We start from the raw sequence: 7876 nt of genomic DNA, 5'->3' as shown, positions 1-7876 counted from the left end.
AGACTTAATCTGGTCACTCAGTAGCTGACCTTTGATCTCAGAAAAGTCACTTTACTTTGATCTCAGAAAAATCAGTGAAGTTACACACTAAATCATACATGTTCCTTTTTGAAGGCTTTTCTTCGTGGGCTGAGTTGGATGAGTTTTCTTAAAATGTGAGTCCAATGACGTTGGATAGAAAAAGGCATCTTTGTGTCAATATTTTGCATCGCTCCAAGGGCCTTGGAACTGTGTTCAAAATTTGGGTCATCTCTAGAAAATAGTTACTATGGAGACAGATACAGAAATTCATTAAGGGGTTACTGCTGGGGGAGAGAAGGTTCTGCTGCTCCCTTTCGTGAACTTTTCTGTAGAGTTCTTTGATGCTTCTGAATAGGTTCTTAGAGCATTTTCCTGTACTTTGACATCAAACCAACAACTTCATTTCCGGAAGTGATGAAGACTGCTTTGGTGGTGCTGAAAAGGCCTTCCTATTCTTCTGTGTTTAGGACAGAAATGGTTCTTTTGCTCAAACTACTGCTCGAATCAGAGGCATGTGGATTCATTGCATGTGATTAGTTTCTAGTTTGCCATCCAATTTTTTTCCTACTTTATAAATGATCCTATCACATTCTCTTATAACCGAGGAATTGGCTCTATGTGTGCTTCAAATATTTGTTGTGTCCTTCAAAACTGTGCTTGGAGTCAAATAAGATGTCTTCCTTTTGCTTAAATGCTTTATTTCTAAAACCTTTCTTTCCTTTTGTCAATTCAAGAATCCACACATCACATTTGCTTTTCCTAGAAAGAGTGAAATGGAAACATTTCAATACTCGATGAATTTTTAAAAATGAAGTGTTGCAAAAAAGATCTATTTTTCCTAAGCTGCAGGTGGAGTCAGATGAATTACTATCAGCCTTGACCTTGAATGGGCAGACTGTACATCCAAGATTTAGGCTATTGTAAATCCATGTTTTGATGGTTACTAGTGGTCTGAGTCCGGTTAAGAGAAGATGGTAAAGCAGGGGTAGTATCAAAACAAGCTGTTGAAAGCGAAGGGTTGTTCATAGCAGCTGCTTGTGGCATTTCTCTTTCAAGATGGCCTGAGTGATTTCTGCATTGTGACTTTTATATCTTAAACACATCACTAATCTGATAATCCTAGAGTCATTTTTTTCTTGTCTATTAATCTTGATGGGTGAACCTAAGGCATACAGAGTTTAAGTGGCTAGCCTAAAGGCCAATTTAACCAGTGTTAGAAATTGAATTTGTCTATCAGGACCAGCTCTTGTCTTAAGTAAAATATTGTGACTGATACTTGCACAGTAAAATATTTAATAACTTGTGTGAAGGCACAGGAGAACTGTACTTTCTCTTCTCTGTGGTCAGAAGGTATAATGTAAAATTCAGCTACCCTTAGGGGAATAATCACAGATAAAACCGTTATGACCAAGGAGGCAGTACAGTGTAAAATTTAACTATCTAAAATAGAATGATTGAGATGGTATTACTGTGAAGCTAATCTGAAATAAGACTCTATTTCCAGTCCAAAGGCACTTCAGTTGAAGATAAATGCTACTCCCAGTTTTACATACATTTCTAGGAACAAAACTCAAGACTTTGCCACAATATTGTTGGAATCCTCTCCATTTGTTCCCGATGTGCCTGGTGGAAAGCACATCTTATCCGGCAGCAGAGCGGTAAGTACTCGAAAATCAAGCTCATAATTACCCGAGGCATTTTTCAGTGTGCTTTTAGCTGACGCCAGTTAGCCGGAGTGGCACCACTTCTAGGACACCAGCAGCAGAAAAACCCTGAGTCACTGTCTACAAGTCTCCCTCTGTCTACACTGCTGATCTCTGCAACGGACAAGCCAAATATTGACATGCTTAAAAGGCGGAGGCTGGGTTCCAACCTCTCCTTTTGTAGCAGAGAGGGGCATATTCTATTATTGAGAAAGAAACCCAGAGTTAGATTAGTGGTGGCACATTCAGGCACCTTGGTCATCTCTAGATGGTTCCCCCGAGGGCCAAGACCTCTGCACGTAGGGGAAGTCACAGCCTGGCCAACTTGAGTTGACTGAATTCTTCCAACAGCTCAAGGGCACCGGGCAAAGTTGGGTTCCCTTTGTCACTTCCACTTGGCAGGACAGTCAGCAAATCGAAAGCATTTATACCCTCCCAATCCCTGCTGGAAATTATAAAGTGACCAAATGTCCTGTTCTCAATTTTCCTTAGTAGGAAAAAAATCCCTCCCTGCCTTCCCTCTAAAAAGAGACCATAATCTATTTTGACAGAATTATAAAGTCTTGCCTCATATTTTTCCTAGTTCGTATTAGTTTTTGGTGTTGGCATGAAAAAAATCTGGGTGTCAAACTACAAAAAGAAAAAAAAAAAAGGAAAGGAAGACATTATGGCTTATAGTCATTATGCTAAACATTTACAAAATGTATTAAAGAAGTTTAGGGTATCAAAATGCTTTTATGTAGTAAGAAGGTCTTACCTATATTTCCAGAATTTTAGTAAGTTTAATCTCCCTTTTTAAGAAGTTGTTTCATCTCCTGGCGTTCACTACCAAAGCCCATTTATTGCCCTTACAGCACTCTGTTTTTAACACAGTCTCCTTTCTCCCCAAAACATATCCACAATCATTCACCTGGTTTTCCTTAACTATTATTTATTTTGGGGGGAGGCTGAACATTAAAAAGTGTCCAAGTATATTAGTCAAAGTTAAGTTCTACCGAAAATCAAGTTCAAGTTGACTTTTTCTTGGTTGTTGTTATAAAAATAAAAACGCCTAAAAACCAATGATAATTCCTTATCTGTAAGGATCAGAACCAAAAAATATCTGAAAGCAGAGGAATGTCCCTTGAGGATGATCAACTTTATTATTATGGTTTCTCCCAAGGGCTGGTTTGAAAAATGGCTAACTAAATTTAACAACACTGAAAAATTTACAAAGTGGTGCATGCAGATGGTATGATGAGAGAAGAGCTGAACTTTCAAAAACATGTGTCTAACCTTTTGTAAATAATCCAGGATACCCACTCCTATATGGCCAGGCCTGCATGCGCTCCAGTGTGTCTGTGGGGTTAGTGTCTGGGGGAACTGGTGCCAACTGCAAACTGTTATCTAGCATCAAAAAAGGAAACCTTGCCTCCAGTCCCTAAGGAGCTATCGGTGCTCTGTCCCCAGCTCTCCACCACTTATCTAGGGACTGTAGATGTCTGGGAGCCACTCTGCCCTTCAGCTTGGACCCTCAAGGAATTTCGATCGGTTCATTGCACTCCTGACTTCTTCCTCAAGGGCAAATTCAGTGGATTTTCTTAATCCTCCTAGAAGCATCCTGTGTCTCACTGTGCAACCAGCCGTCTCCTTACTCCTACTTCTCTTGTATAAACTCTTCTCTTCAGCTTCCAGAATGGCACACTCTCTCCAGGTCCCCTCCTGTCCCTCTCCCTTTCCGTGCTGTCTCTCCCAAGCCTTTCCCCTTCTTGTGACACTGTCAGCTCTCTCAGCATCAACCCTCACCCACATGTTCCTGATTGAGAAACCTCTGGGCACTGACCCAGGTTTCCAATGACCCAATGGAAGCTCCGAATGTCCAAACCCAAGGGCATCATTCTCCCTCCACTCGAATCTGTGCCCTGCATCTTTTTAGGCTAGAAACCTTGGCCCTGTTTTTGTTTCTTTCTCTTTCACAGTCATCTCATTCATTCAGGTGCCATGGTAGCTACTGAATCTTTGACCTACTTTCCATTCATAGAGAGAAGCTTCTCTCCCTGGGGATCTGGTCCAGCTTACGGACATGCACACATCCCCTGACTTTTCTCTGCTTCCAGCCTCTTGTCTCCTCTAAGCTATCCCCCCGGTGCTGTTGCTAGACAGATGCTCATCTAGCAATTTCGGATGATGTAACTCCGCTGCTCAAAACTCTCAAACTGTTTCCGGTTGCTTATAAAGTAAAACTCCAGACCTCTCCTAATCCATGCAAGCAACACAATATAGCAGAAGAAACTAAAAAGAGGGACTCAGAGAGGGACACGGGTTCCAATTTCTGCTTTCATCACATATTACAGATGTGCTCTTGGGCACATTTCCAAACTTCTCTTTGCTTCAGTTTCCTCAAGTATAAAGAATACTTATCTCATGAAACTATTGAGGAGTGTCAGAAAATAAAAATAGCCTTCAATGCTTATTGCCTGTTAGGCCTTTTACATGTATTATCTCATTTAATCTTCATAACCATCTTCTACTATTTCCTCCATTTTTTAAGATTAGGAAACAGACTCAGGGAGACTATGCAACTCACCCAATTCCAGGTCCCTCTGACTCCAAAGCCCTTAGCCACAGGGGCTGAGGTCTGGCCATGCTGGAGGGGATCAGTCCACTCTGATTTCTATAATCTGACTCCAACACCTTTTACATTTTCTCTTGTATTACTTTTATCCTAGATCATCTGAACGACTCCATCTGGAATATCCTTCCTCACATTTATACCTACTGAAATCCTACTCTTATTCCAATGTCCAGCTTAAATGTCACCTTCTCCTATGGGACTTGATTCCAAAATATTACTGCTTTCTTGAAATTCCCATAACATTTGGCATTTCTCTGATAGAAAGATCACGTCCTCTTTCGTATTCTCTTTCTTTTCCTATACATGTCTTATCATCCCTTCTGGATCACAACCTCTTTATTGGCAGGAAGTAGGTCCTGTTCATCTCTGTGTGTCTCATAGTCCCAGGCTCTGTCTCTGGGACAGATGAGACACCCAGCAAAGATGTGCAGGGCATTTAACTTTGGAGCAAATATATTGAAGTTTTGAAGAGCTGAGCTCAGTTTCCAGTTTGCACGAAGTGAAAATGCTCCTCCTATGTTAGATGTTCTATCACAGAGAGAACAATACTTACAATGTGGGATGGAGATGGGGCCAATTAATCTTTCTCCTCTACCAAGAAGTAAGCAGAGAGAATGAGCATCATGTGGTGGTAGGCAAAATACCTAAAAGCAGAGGCCAGTAGTAGGAGGCCTACTTAGGTTTGCCATCTTAATTAGCCTATTAAAAAATTCTACCAGAAACATACCACAAGAAAAAAATGTATGGATAGGCCTTTGACAGTGTATGGATTTACTATCACATACTCACATACATACACACACACACACACACACACACACACTCCAAATAAGATTGTAGAAAGCAATTTAAAAGAAAGAAAAAAAATCCCCTGAATCCAATTTGCATTCTAGCAGTTTCCAAGTTCACATGCCCAAATGCATAAATCTAAATACCAAAGGAGAAAATCAGATAACATAAGTGGGAACTCAGTCAGAGAAAGGTTCCCTAACATAAGAAATATCACTCTAGGCAGAAAACTGCTACCAGATCCTTAACTGTGTGGAGCAGCAGGTGGAGACAGGCTGAGGCAACCCCGCCCGGGCTTCATGCGGGAACCCTGCGCCAGGCTTCAATAAATATTTTTATTCCAAACACGGTGGTGTGGGCCAAACAATCAGTTCCGTAAAAGGATTTCACACAGGACTGTGACACGGTGGTAGCTGGGAAAGCAGACCCGAGCGGAGTTCACGCACCACTCGAAAAGCAAGTGGGAGGCAGGTCGGTGGCAGCCTCAGTCAAGCCGTGGGAAGCCAGGCTGGGAAATGCAAACTGGCTTTTGCGAAATCACCGTAGATGTCAGGCTATTTCTGCAAAAGACCCAAGAGTCTCAGGACCCTCTGCCAGCCTGTTAGGAAAATATTTCTTCTTCCTAAGGAAACGATGTCTCTTCTGTTTTCCTTTTCACCCTTAAACTGCCACGTCCTGCTTGCAGTACAGGGCTAAACGCCATTCAGATCAACCATTTTGATCTTTTTCAAAACACGGGCTCATCACCAGGCTGGCTCGACCATCCAGGGACCTGCAGCGGTCAGTAGGATCCAAAGAGTTAGACAGCGGAATGGTGGCCTCGCTCTTGTCCTTGGGTGCTTGGCTTCATTTTCAAGTTTAGCCCCCTCCCCCCCGCCCCACCGAGGTTCAGGCTGAGAACAGTGAGATACAGGAGCTAGGATAAGTTGGATCAATAGAGATAACTCAGCGGTGGTGAGAAAGCTAACGGGGCAATTAGGAGGCTGATTCATTTGTTTATCTGGGTGATTGTGCTCTACTTAGCTGAGTAGTTTTTAAGTGTTCTGTGGTTCAGGAAATGTTCCTTTACAGGCTCATCAAGTCCACATCCTTCCATGTGCCTGATATTTCCACGAAAGAAGGAAAAACCCGGCTAAGCACAGGGTATGTGTTTCGGTGGACCTTTATAATAACACACTGGCCGAGATAATTACAATAAACAATGCATACCAAGCCCCGAACAGAGAAGAACTGAAAGAATCGTTCAACTGTGGTTGCTACCATCTTCCTAAAGAATCACAGAGGAAAATATGGCCTTCCTGAATATTCCTAACCTAAGCAGTGTTTCCAGATCCCTCACAACTGTAGAAATACAACAGAGATTAACAGAGTTTTTGAACAGGAAGGAACTTTTTAGCCATCATCCTAGATCTGGACTTTTCTAATCAACATCTCACAGAACTCTAACTAAAATAAGCTATGTGGTCCACAGAAAAACCTAAAAAATGATTCCATGGATCAAACCATTTTAGGAGATTCCAGATTAAAGAAAGTCAGGTTTCTTTACCAAAGAGATGGTCATAGAAACTTTGCCATTGCTGGGGTCTCGGTCCTCTATGTTTTTTTTTTTAATTGAAGTATAGTCAGTTATAATACGTCAATTTCTGGAGCACAGCATAATGTCCCAGTCATACATACATATATATATACACACACACATACATATATTTGTTTTCATATTCTTTTTCATTAAAGGTTATTATAAGATATTGATATTCCCTATGCATACAGAAGAAATTTGTTGTCCTCTCTCCTTGACTCTGGGCGGCCTCTGTCTTTGACACAGTTCAGTAGAAATGATGCTGTTCCACTTATGGGCCTGGACCTTACATGGCTGGTGGCTTCTGGGGTTGGTCTCTCGGTGGGTTTCCTGTTGAGGGCTCCTCACAGCTGCCATGTGAGTGAAGCATCATGGGCTTGAACCCAGTAAGCCTCCCATGACTGCAGCCCAGCCCACATCTGCCGGCACCCATCAACCCTCAGCAACCAGAGACACAATAAAAAATTACTGTCTTATGCAGCTGAAGGGGAGATATAGCATGACACAATTCATAAAGATGACATCCAAATACCTGAAGACAAACCATACAGAACAGGGATGGATGGAATACGAGTTTGAGAAACACTGAATTAGAGGATTGAAATGGTACCTATTAGGAGATATTGGTCTAACTGTATGTAGTCTTTATGTCATAGGTTAGAAAAGTGTGGCCTGAGTAGGTGAAGAGAATTGCCTAAGGAAACAGAGCTGATTGGTAGACCCCACCTATGGACTAATTTCCCTTTCCAGTTGAAGTGAAGGCGTACAGACAAAATGGATTCACTCATGTTGCCCCCAGTTTAGCTAATTAAATACACTGGGCTCTCAACTAGGTAGCCCCCTCTTTTTGTTCCAGGAAAAAGCCTTTGGGTCCAACTAGCTGTTTTCTGTAAGAGCTCTCTTACTTGGGAGACCCTCAAGTGTAAAAGTATTTACAGCCTGACGTCTAGACTAAGCTCAGTTCTAAAAACAGCAGAATCTATGGTAACATCTTGGGCCTTGGTTTTAAAACATTCACCTGATGGAAATCCTTGTTTAAGACAGAAATGTCTAGAAACACGAATTTTCAACTGAACTAGATACTGGTGAAGGATCCAGATTTTAAAATTCCTTCAATCTTATGTTTCAAATTCCATTCTCCTTCCTCCATTGAGAGGTAAATAATATGAT

The sequence above is a fragment of the Camelus bactrianus genome, chromosome 16, assembly GCF_048773025.1.
Source record: "Camelus bactrianus isolate YW-2024 breed Bactrian camel chromosome 16, ASM4877302v1, whole genome shotgun sequence".
Lineage (NCBI taxonomy): Eukaryota > Metazoa > Chordata > Mammalia > Artiodactyla > Camelidae > Camelus > Camelus bactrianus.
The sequence above is the reverse complement of the archived record's forward strand: the minus strand, read 5'-3'. Positions refer to the sequence as shown.